The sequence below is a fragment of the Triturus cristatus genome, chromosome 8 (assembly GCF_964204655.1).
Source record: "Triturus cristatus chromosome 8, aTriCri1.1, whole genome shotgun sequence".
Classification (NCBI taxonomy): domain Eukaryota; kingdom Metazoa; phylum Chordata; class Amphibia; order Caudata; family Salamandridae; genus Triturus; species Triturus cristatus.
In genome coordinates this window covers 101,376,884-101,389,526 of record NC_140591.1, presented here as the reverse complement: position 1 = coordinate 101,389,526, position 12,643 = coordinate 101,376,884, and the positions used below count along the sequence as shown (strand labels likewise).

The 12,643-nt window shown below is 45.4% G+C and overlaps 1 protein-coding gene across 6 annotated transcripts in view; it reads left to right on the top strand.

Moving 5' to 3' along the window:
• ILDR2 (immunoglobulin like domain containing receptor 2) overlaps positions 1-12,643 on the top strand; it is an 878,816-nt gene that overhangs the window by 603,380 nt on the left and 262,793 nt on the right. The window lies entirely within an intron of this gene.

Genomic DNA, 12,643 nt, shown 5'->3' with positions numbered 1-12,643 from the left:
CTTTCACAACTATTTCTGATCACTACCAAGAAACAGTGGTTCTCTCCAGGTGGAGGCAGCATGACAAAAGAGACCCAATGATAATGCTGATGCGTATTGATAAGGCGGAGAATCAAGATAAACCGCCCAGAACCGCCCATACCACTCAAAAATACGCTATTGAGGGTTCTCATTGACACCTATCCAGGTGTTAATATTTTCACACTCAGACTCACGAACCGTCATTTTTTGGTTACAAGTGATCCATTCCCCCTTGATTTACGGCCTCTAAAGGGGTGCCAGATGAGGTCTGTGCCCCAGCTCTATGTGTCCTAGCCCCCCTTTTACCCCACCTCTGCATCCTTTGACTGTATCAGCAGGAGACACAGACAAGCATTTGCCGTGCAATAGGCTTCACATTTGCGAGAGTTTAATCTACTGGCATTGTAAATGACATTGCCTTTTATGTATCTGTTTTGATAATTAACACATAAATAAAGGCATTGTCGTTTACAATGCTATTTGCTCAAACTCTTGTAAATGTGAGATCTATTGCATTTCAATAAAGCGGCCGCCATTGTCCTGGGCTGCTTGGAAAGTGAAAGAGAGCATAGTGCACTGAATGTTGAAGGAAAGCATGTCCTGTCTGCAGTAGGAGAAACTCATTAAAGAAAATAATGCTTACATACTAAATAAGACATACCGTGTAACAACAGAAGTAATAGGGCCAGTCCTCGTGGGAGGTTACAAACGAAGGCAAGGCAGTTCTAAGGAGGGACTAACAAGCTTATTAATTCATCAGAAGCCAGCATTTAAAAAGGACAGTGACACAAGCCAATGGAAAATATTGGTGGAGAGTGGGCGGAGGTTCAAGTTCAAACTCGAATACAGCATGTCTTGCAGTGCAGTCCATGCGCTGCCCAGACTCAACCTAAACAAGCTTTACAAATGCAATAGGTCTCGCCTTTTATTAAGTGAAAGCCATTTGCTTTGCTACACAATACCATTAGCAAAGCAAATGGCTTTAACTTAATCAAAGGCGAGACCTATTGCATTTCCAATGCTTGTTTTTCCAAGAATTGGCCGCGCGCGCACACAACTCCCGCTTCTCCCCCTCCCCCACCACATATCGTGTCTCGCGGCCGCAATCATAAGATGTGGCCTAACGGCTAGAGCGTACGACCTCGAAGCTTGGTAACCAGGTTCGAGTCTCTGTGGCTCAACCTCTTGTGATTCTGGGCAAATCACTTTATCTCCCCACGCCTAACAAAACATGGATGTGCCCGTCTGGAACAGCTGGTGCTCGTGTAAAGTGCCCTGATACCTCCGGGTCGAGTTGGAGCTATATAAACCTAGAAGACAAAAAACAATGCTCTGCGGATCTCACACGCCCTCACACGTGCACTCACTGTCACGTGCCTCAGAGGTACTCTTGTGCTCGTGGGGGATGCACTCTCTCCCCTCCATAAGTGCCTCTCGCTCCCAGAAGATTCACGCACTTCCTGCTGGTTGGCGAAGAGTGAGACACAAACTCTCACGTGACAAGGTTGGGGTATAACGCCCACCAAGCGCCTCTCGGGTTTAAACAAGCATTGGCATACAAAGAGAACATGGTGCCCAGTACGGGGTTGTTTGCTCTCCCCCACGCCCCAGTGACACACTCAGGACTGACACCCTCAGTAATGACACACCCAGTAGTGATACATCCAGGAGTCATAACCTCAGGAGAGACACACAGGACTGACAAACTTAAGAGTGACACGCCCAGGAGTGACACATTCTGGAGTGAAAGTACATGGGCCCTTGTCCCTGCAGGCTGGACTCATTAAGATGTGGCCTAACTGTTAGAGTGAATGACCTTGAAGCTGGGTTACCAGGTTCGAGTCTCTGTGGCTCAACCTCTTGTGATTCTGGGCAAATCACTTCATCTCCCCACACCTAACAAAACATGGATGTGCCCATCTGGAACAGCTGGTGCTCGTGTAAAGCGCCATGATACCTCCGGGTCGAGTTGGAGCTATATAAAACTGCAAGACAAAAAACACGGCTCTGCGGATCTTACACGCCCGGAAATGCTTGTACTGTCTCCACACAAGGATGCTAGAGATGTTTAGGAACGACTGCTGTGGCACAAAATGCCAGGAAGGTGCTTGTGTGTGGCATAGAAGGACTCCCTGCAGATAAATCACGGATTACAGTGACATCGCACGTGACAGTAAGAAAATAACAAGCACTCGCCATGACGTTTTCGTTGCCTTTTTCTGCCGTCTCACTTGGACGGCCTCACCTGCTAAAAGATTTCTTGTCTTTATGGGGCCATGTGTTTGGCCCCATAAAGAAGATAAGAAACCTTTTACACCAGCAGGAAGTCAGACGAGCCAGTCCAACTGGGACGGCTCTAAAAGAGAAAAGTGTACGTCACTGGAGGCTCTTTTCCAATGGCTAGCCACCGTTTAGCATAAACGGTGATGCCAGCAAATGGAAAAGAGGGGCGGGGCTTAAACCCCGCTAGTGAAAGCTACCCAAAAACATAAAATCTCGCCAGCGAGACTACGCATGTCTGCGCAGCCTACACTAGCCGAGACCTAAAAACCACACACTGAACAACCTTGCCACGCACATTCATCCAGCCAGCTTTCATTATAACAGAGTGTTTTTAGCTTAAAATGTTTAAATCCCGGCATTGTATGTATTGTGTGTATAAATCTAAATATATACATATACGCATGCATATATGCACACATAGGTACGAAGTCCGATTTACAGCAAGTATACATCCTTTGTAGTTGGCCACACCAGTTTTATCTGTGGCCCAATGTGTCCGCCATTCCTTTAAAATTCACTTCTAGCCACGCCACTGTGCATTTCTCTGCTGCTGTTGTAATTCAGCTGGATTTAAAAGCAATGCACATCTGCAGCTGGTGACGTGGCGCTGGAGGATGGGGGCTGTTGGGATTGTGTAGATTTGCATGTCTCAGTGCTACTTACTCTGTACATGCTGTATTTCTCAATTTGCAAATGCTGCCTTACTGACTCACTCCTACGCATGACTGTTTAACATGGCCTGGTTAGCATGCTCTAGTGGAGAGCTGTGTGCTGGGCACAGCAGTACACAAACCACTTACCTGGCTGGCAAGGTTCAACACTAGCAAGTGGGATAAACAAACCTGCAAGAGACTGTATCACTGCTGCACACACAGGCCACTGGCATCCGCCCAGGAGCACACAGAGGCACAGCTGCAGCGACAGCAGAGCCGCGCGGAGGGACTTTCATCCGGGTGACACAAGTTGACTCCGCTGCACCTGCCAGGATGCGGAAGGTATTCTCAGAGCTTCAATGGAAGCCATGGCTACTGGAAACATTTCCTGAATACTTAAGTATGATAATGGCAGCCTTTTCTACAATTGGCACAATCATACACTGAACAAAAAGCCTGCTGTGAATGAAACATGAAAACGCATATTTTGACGGAAGGGAATGCCTTCTCATATTCGCAAATGTTTTCACAAGTTGCATTCAGAAATGTTTATGAAATATTGGCTTCTGGTAAAGCAGGTAAGGTACTACGGACCAGCACAAAATCGTATGTGTATTTGTGAAGCACACTATCACCCACGGCCGGACTGGGAACAGAAACCACCCTGGCTACTAGCCCTGGGGAGGCGGGGGGGACTGGTATGCTGCAGTGAAGTTCCGGCCCTCAGTTTGGGGGGGTGCTAGTGTCAAGCACAGCTGTTGATTTTGTTACAGGGAGCCGATATTGCAGCACTGGTGCAAAACCGGCCCCCACGGGACAAAAACCGTCCCCCACCCTTCCGGCCCACCTGGAAAATGCCATGTGCCCACTGCGGCCATAACGGCTCTGCTATCACTCATGAGGGTATCCTGGCCCTGGGCAGATGTGTGTCTAGCCCTGCCTATGGTAGGTTGGTCAATTGAAAACAGCCAGGTATTCAGCTTCTTGTGGAGTTCAAGAAGAGAGGAGGGGCTCTGATGTGGAGTGGGAGGCCATTCCACGCCTTAAGAGTGACGTAAACAAACCCCCATCCTCCTGATCTGGTTCTATGTAAGCGTGGGATGTGTGCGAGTGGGAGTCCTGCGGAGCAGAGGTGTCTGGGTGGTTGGTGGGAGGAGATGTGATTGTTCAGGTAGGTGGAGCCTGAGTTGTGTAGTGCTTTGAAGGTGTGTGTGTGAGGAGATTGAATTGAACCTGTGTGTACCGGGAGCCAGGGTAGTTCCCTGAGGTGTGGTGTGATGTAAGGTCTGTGTGGGATATTGAGGATGAGTTCGCTGCCAAGTTCTGGATGGTTTGCAGTCTTCTAGTGAGTTGCTTTGTGATTTCGGCATAGATGGTGTTCCCATAGCCCAACTTGCAGGTGACTAGAGAAAGTGACCATTGTTCTAGTGTTGCTTGCGAGCCATTTCAAGATCTCCCTCAGGATATTCAGGGTGTGGACGCAGGATACAGGGACGGGGGTGACTTGTGCAATAATGTCCAGTGTAATGTTGATGATTATTTGTAGGTTCCTGGCATGGGTTCTGGGTGTGGGTCCGAGTTCGGCCGGCCAACAGTTGGAGCCCCATAGGGGGTTGTTCTTGCCAAAGATCACTACTTCTGTCATGTCGGTGACAGTTGGATTTCATCCAGTTAATGGCTTTGGTCATGCAGGCAGTGAACTTGTTGCATGTGTTGGGGGTCTTCTCTGAGAGGGAGAGCATGAGTTGCATGCTGCCGGCGTAAGAGGATGTTTATGTCATCTGTGTGGATGACGTTAGCCAGAGGGATCATGTATGTGCTGTAGAGCGTGGGGCTGAGCAATGAACCTTGGGGCACTCTGCAGATGAAATATCATGTGGTTTTGTCCGTCGTCTGTGTCGGCGATTTCTCTACTCCAGCTGGGCCTGAATCCAGACTTCGTGGCGGCGAGAAACTGGTGCTGAGCTGTAAACCTAAAACACCATGTTTGCGCAGCGTGACATGCACAACGCTCTTACTATGCACCTCTATCTCGATTTGCATAGTGTTAAGCTGTATATCAGTACTTAAACATCCATGGAGATCTCTGCATACTTCAAGTCTTATGTAAACTCCTGATCAGCAGGGGATGCAAATGAAATCTGATGCACGCAGTGTGTCTCTTGGAATGTATTAAAAGATTTGTAATAAACTACTAATGTATCAAGCTATTCATCATGTGCCTCAGAAAGCGAGGTCATTAGCAGTTCCATTACCAGCCCCAGTTGTATAGCTGAGGGGGTGGCTCTGTTGCAAAGCTCTGTGTAACCTGCAGCCCATAGGTTCCAGGCAGTCAGTACGACTGGTGGGTTATTGCATCTGCCGCAGACATGTGCATCCAGAAGTTACATGTTGAGGTCCCAGTAATAAAGCATACTAGCACATATCTGTGCGTAACTTCTAGAGTTCCCTTTCCTGTGACAAAAAGATAGACAAGCGGGGTGTTGTGCCTGCTGCAGAAAACTTTACTTTACCCGGCCACTCAGGTTCCAGTCTTCAGGGGGCCAGTGCACCAGCTGTGGAGAGCCAGTGTAATCTACAGGTTACAAGTCCCCTATACGGGGAACAACATTTACAACGCAACTTTTACAACGCACTACACTTACAACGCATTTTTTACAACGCAAAATCCATTACAACGCATTCCATTACAACGCATGACACTACAACGCATTTTTAAAAACTACCTTTACAACGCATTCCATTACAACGCATACTACCTTTACAACGCATACCATTACAACGCATAATATTACACTACACTATCCAACACTTACCCTACTGTTGCACCCCCTGGAGTTAGAATAGTAATTTTTACCCCTATACTATCCAACACTTACCCTACTGTTGCACCCCCTGGAGTTAGAATAGTAATTTTTACCCCTATACTATCCACCACTTACCCTACTGTTGCACCCCCTGGAGTTAGAATAGTAATTTTTACCCCTATACTATCCAACACTTACCCTACTGTTGCACCCCCTGGAGTTAGAATAGTAATTTTTACCCCTATACTATCCAACACTTACCCTACTGTTGCACCCCCTGGAGTTAGAATAGTAATTTTTACCCCTATACTATCCTTACCCTACTGTTGCACCCCCTGGAGTTAGAATAGTAATTTTTACCCCTATACTATCCAACACTTACCCTACTGTTGCACCCCCTGGAGTTAGAATAGTAATTTTTACCCCTATACTATCCAACACTTACCCTACTGTTGCACCCCCTGGAGTTAGAATAGTAATTTTTACCCCTATACTATCCAACACTTACCCTACTGTTGCACCCCCTGGAGTTAGAATAGTAATTTTTACCCCTATACTATCCTTACCCTACTGTTGCACCCCCTGGAGTTAGAATAGTAATTTTTACCCCTATACTATCCAACACTTACCCTACTGTTGCACCCCCTGGAGTTAGAATAGTAATTTTTACCCCTATACTATCCAACACTTACCCTACTGTTGCACCCCCTGGAGTTAGAATAGTAATTTTTACCCCTATACTATCCAACACTTACCCTACTGTTGCACCCCCTGGAGTTAGAATAGCAATTTTTACTCCTATACTATCCAACACTTACCCTACTGTTGCACCCCCTGGAGTTAGAATAGTAATTTTTACCCCTATACTATCCAACACTTACCCTACTGTTGCGCCCCCTGGAGTTAGAATAGTAATTTTTACCCCTATACTATCCAACACTTCCCCTACTGTTGCACCCCCTGGAGTTAGAATAGTAATTTTTACCCCTATACTATCCAACACTTACCCTACTGTTGCACCCCTGGAGATAGAAAAGTAATTTTTACCCCTATACTATCTAATACTTACCTTAAATGCAATTTAATATTATGCGTTGTAATGGTATGCGTTGTAAAGGTAGTATGCGTTGTAATGGAATGCGTTGTAAAGGTAGTTTTTAAAAATGCGTTGTAGTGTCATGCGTTGTAATGGAATGCGTTGTAATGGATTTTGCGTTGTAAAAAATGCGTTGTAAGTGCATGCGTTGTAAAAGTGTGCGTTGTAACGACATACATCCCCCTATACAGAACATAGCTCAAGTTATTACTCTGCCTGCTCCTAGACATGACTTACCCTGTGAGTCACAGGGTCCATTCCTGTAGGACAGCTTTGGGATTAATGTCACTGCTACACCTATGTCCTTGTAACCTGCAGGTACGTACTTCATCTGAGTCCTGTTTGCAGCCTGTAGAACATTGTCTTGTATCCTGGTGGACTAGCTCAGCCTTTTCACCCTTCTACGGTTGATAAAAGGAGCATACAGCTGTTTCTGGAGCTGGGACCCCCGAGAATGTGGGTATTAAACCTACTTGTTGCCCCATGCTCTTCACTCTCTAACAACAGAAATGCTTGGAATGATGACTTTTAGGAAGAAGGAGGGGGTTAATTCCGCCACAAAATGGTTTGAGTTGAAGAGCATTCACATAGGGGCTCTCGGTGCATTCCCTACTCACCCCATGATGTTAAATCTCAAACGTGCACAGAATCATCACACAATTACTTCTTCATCGCATAGGTGCATTGTATACACAGAGCAGTCATTTTTTGTTTTGGTCACTGCAGCAAGATTTTTAAAATTGTTTTAGTCAAGACTCAGAATAGGAGCCAGCTTTGCCAGTGCTTGTTTTGAAGAGAAAAATAATGAGAAAAATAGCGAGAGAAAATAGAAATGATGAATGAAAAGTGATACAAAGACGGAGGAAGTGAGTGAAAAAACAGAGAAAGAGAGCAAGATAGGCCAGAAACCTAGAGAGCTGTTTCAGCATCCAAGAGGCCTTTCTGAAAGGGCCCTCGGTGAGGCATGAGTGGGAACTTCCCTCTCACTGTCTTTAAAGGGACCTTCCAATGTAGAGAAGTTTTGTTTCCCCTGTGCTGCATCTCTAGCAATCATCAGCAATACGCCTTTTAGAGCACTCGTTCTTAAATTTACAACTTCTGTGGACCTCCACTTAATCATAACAGGGACCACCTCTGAATTATGGTGGGAATCCAGGGACCCCCACATGAGTCATTACTGGAAGGCGGGGATTTGAGCCACCAAAACTACACACAAAAAATACAGAAACAAACATATGATTAAACATACTCTGAAAGATTTGATGTAAGTTACAAACAAATCATTTTATTTTTTAATAGGAAGGTTGGAGCTTTTCTAAATTCAATTGAGGCCACTCCACCGAAGCTACTCACAGTTCATATTTTATTCTGTTTGATGCATTTGCACTGCTCCCGAAAAATCAATTTGAGGTTACTAACTTAATTTGTAGCCTCCAATTCCTTCCCTTTCACAGAACGTTCTGAAATGTTTAATTTGATATTTTGCTTCTTTATTTATATACATTTTCTTAATCTGTTACTATGATTGAATTTTGTAAACAGTCGCGGATCCCATGAGAAGGCTTTGCAGACCCCCCAGGGGCCTCAGGACCACCGGTTAAGAACCATTGTTTAATGAGGTCAGCTGGGCTCTGGGATCTACTGGGACCACATTCACCGGATGGGCCCTTTAAGCTGCCCCTGCTACTGCCCTGGTCAAATGTGAGTGGTTGGAGGCGCCTCGGGAGGGGGTTGCAGAACTGCTTAATTTTAGTGCTTCAGGGGACATATGAGGGCTACTGGTTCAGCTTGCTGCCAGCATTCTGTGACAGCAGCAGGAAAGTGGGCTCAATTCAGCTATCACTGGGCTCTTTTGCCATCATTCAGTTGTAGATGAATCGTATTGTATTACGACGAGTTCGAGTTTTGTATACGTAAGACAGTTCTTAGTTCTACAAATGTGTCCTATTTAGGATTCATGGTATGAATGCCACAGCCATTGGGCATGTGTAAACAAGGGTTTATTCTGCATTCTTCATGTTTTTTGTGGTTGTACACACATAGAGGATGTATTAACACCTCCCTGGTGATGCGTTATCTGTCCCAGTCATTCGTTCGAGCGTCCAAGTCCTGAAGGATAAAGTCTAATCAACTGATGTTGAGCCTTGGGCGGCCAGAATAACTGTAGGTCCAACCAGAATAGATGGAAGAGTGTAACCTTGTATATGCTGACGGTGGAAGGCTGGCCGGGGAGGGTTTTGTGAGGGTACAAAGGGAACCCTTCAACTCCTAAAACAAGAACACATTATCCTACAGGCAGACATTTGTCAGCAGTGCTAGAACCCTACAACAAGGGGTAAAGATATGAGACTAGTGAAAGAGGATCAGAAGGAACACAGGAACATTGACAGGGAGCCTGGGAAGGGTGTTGCGGCGTAGCAATACTAACATTTCTTACATGGAAAGGGGAGTGTGTAACATTAATTTTGATTACTTAAAACCTTTGGTCTCCTAAGTCAGCCTGCATACTTTAAAAAAAAATATCTGTACTTTCTATGTCCATAGTTTCCACTGGGACGTGGTTGTACACGTTACCAGAACCCATTTCATCGTTTGTTTGATATTCTACTGTTACTACTACCACTAGTACCACAACCACTAGTACTACTACTAATAATAATAAATTATCGCAATAACCATAAGGACGATATTGGTCCATATATATCACCAAGTTTTATAAGGTTTTTCGCACCCAGTAAATCGAATTCCAAAAGGCAAGTATGCACATAAAAAGTTTACATGTTAAAAAACGTATGGGACGAACACAAGAGATGTAAAGTATTCAGTGATATACATGCCCCCAAATCTCCTTCCGCCAGTGTTCTCACTGGCAGCGGTAGAAGGGAAGAGGAGCACTGCTATTTGCCAATGCACAGCCCACCAGCAAACTATGACCAATAAACAGAAGAGCTCTCTGTTTTAATAACGTTCTACGTGAAGCGAGCACACCGATCTTGGGGCCTGTGCCCCCCCCACCCAATCCATCATTGCCCAACTGCTGCACTAAAGAGACAATGATACGATCTTGCACCTCGCGGTTTTCAGATCGCCCGTAGGGACTTTATCCACGCCAAGCAGCTGTTGATGAAGATGGACCAACCCTACGCTCTCCTGTACCTGGCTCGGCTCCGGGTACTCCTCACCGGTAAAGCCCACTACATTGTTGATCCTAAGTTGGCTACAAAATGTTGTGACAAACATGCCTGCAAACTACAGGACTCAAGCTCCCAGGTCGAGAACAATCTGGACAGCCACCTAAGCGACAACAATTGATATTCATTTTAAATAGTCCTCAATGTTCCCATGCATGGCCACCTGCCCTTCTATTGGGATAAAGAAACCACCTGCCTCACTGTGTCGCCCTTCGGCTGTTTCCCACGTGGTTTCTCTTCATCTTTGATGTTTTGGGGGGAGGGCATGATCTTCAACGGGTTGGGGGTTTTGAAGTGGGAGGGTTAGTTTTGATACTTGTTCCTGAAAAGTTCCCATGAATGTGTAGCGTACTATCTAGCTGCTTTCCATGCACACTACGCTTTGGTCCTACAATGGAGGCTCTCTGGGGCCGACGGGCTTCCTGTGCCTGACGCCCTAATCATGACACCCAACAGACTGATATGCGAGATGGTACATTTATTTCCTGGAAAGTATGTGGCGTGAATGATCCAAGATCCAAGAAAAGTGAGGCAAACGTTCACATACCTCTGGAGACATAGTACTGCTACAAGAAACCCACCGCACGCAGGGCACCTGGCTGTATTACAGGTGGGGTGGATGGGCAAAGCAATTTTAAAAATGTATTTATAAAGTTTTATATAGTGCGAACTTGACCCTTACAGGTACCAGATCGCTTTACAGGTATTCTGGATTTATGTAGAGTAGACAGCAACATCATAAAGGACAGCACAAGGGTAACAAAATCCTCAAAGAAATCCCCTGAGGGACCACCTCATAAAAACAACGGCTACAAACTTAATATGCAAGACATAAACATGAGTAAATAAAATGGGAAGTATTGTGTCTGGGAGTAGAGTTCATCGAAGAGTAAGGTTTGTGAGATCTAACACAGAAATGTGTTAATCAATATCACTTTCAGCAAAACACACAAGATGATGGACGGAATGTTGCACAATGGCAAAACATTCACCCCCAGTCACAGATCTGGGTTTAATCCATCGTTATTTTGCTCACCACGCCACCCCAGTTCAGACATGGCCATATGCAAATCAGTCTTGACTCTGTGCCTCATGGGAACAGTCCAGCCCGAACTGCCAAGCCATGTCTTCCCTGGACCGGAATCAAGCATCCTAGGACTGGTTTCTGGCTATCAGCCATCATCAGCCAGGATAGCTTGACTCCAGTGGCGTAGTGAGCACGGGACCCACGTCTGGGCATACCTTTCCCACATAGGGTGAACAGCAAAACACAAGGCAGGATTAGTTCTGATACAACATTCTTAGCGCATCATCAACTATGTGTTTGAGTGCAAATTCTGTGCTGTGCCCTGACAGAAACCAGATTGGAATTGATCTAAGAGACTGAATTGTTCTATGTAATTGCATAATTGTACATGGACACATTTCTCAAGTAGCTTTGCTAGGTTTGGAATAATAGAGATTGTGCAGATGTTATTTATGTCTGCGTGATCAGCCGTGGGTTTTATCAAAATGCGGGTAACCTGCCCAGCTTTAAGGCATTCCGGGATCGATCCTTGAAGCAGTGAGGCATTGACTATCTTGGTCCAGAGTGGGAGCAAAACTATTTTGATCTCACTGAAGATATGTGCTGGTAGAGGGTCACTAAAGTGGTTTGAGGGTTTTAGTGTGGGTAAGGTTTTGAGAATGGCGCTTTTATCAAATGTTTTTAATATGCTTTAAAGAAGATGTTACTCTTGGGAGGGTGGAGTGAGAGACATGGTGACGCCACCTTCTAGGACGGGAAGTTGCAAATAAGTGTTGTGAAAGACAGGTGTTCCTTAGCTGTCCACAAATCGATCTCGATCCTTTTTGTCTTTTCCGTGAACAAGGAGGAAAAATCCCCAGTTTGGCAGTGAATTCGACCCAGTAGGGGAATGGCTGGGTTGCCTACTGGATTGTAGCTTTGGACAATTGTTTCCTTTATCCATTTGGCTTTTAGAGAAGTTCTCTTTTGAGCTTCTGATGTGTTTGTTGTAAATGACAGATCATTCAGGTTGAAATTTCTCATGGTCTTTTTCCATTGTTCAGGTTTTTTTTAGTTGCGCCTTAATAGTCTTCACAGATTCTGTGTGTGTCCACATACTTGGCCTATGCACAGGGGGTGATGGTCCATTTCAGGACAATACTACAGTGGCAGACCCTGAAGTCGCTCTGCGACATGGCGTCCCATATATACTCCTGCACAAGGTACTTCTAGGCTGAAGGTTACCATTGTACCATTGCCTGTATATATGGCCCCAATGTTGACTCCTCAGACTTTTTTGCTTCAGTGTGGGACAAAATAGTAGCTTTAGTATTCTTTCTAGAAGGCTTGTGGTCCAGGCAATAATTCTTTCCTGGTAGGGCTATGGGAATTCGCTATACCTGGGAGCACCCAAAGCTGTACTGAGAGTTTTGCCTAATGTCCCCCAACGCAAGTCTGCCCAGCAGGCCCTGGCCACCCTTCATTGGCTACCTGTCGAGCAGAGGGTTACATTTAAAGCCCTATGTATAATATATAGGGCACTTCAAACTAAAGGCCATTCAATTCTTCGTCTGTTGATTTCACTC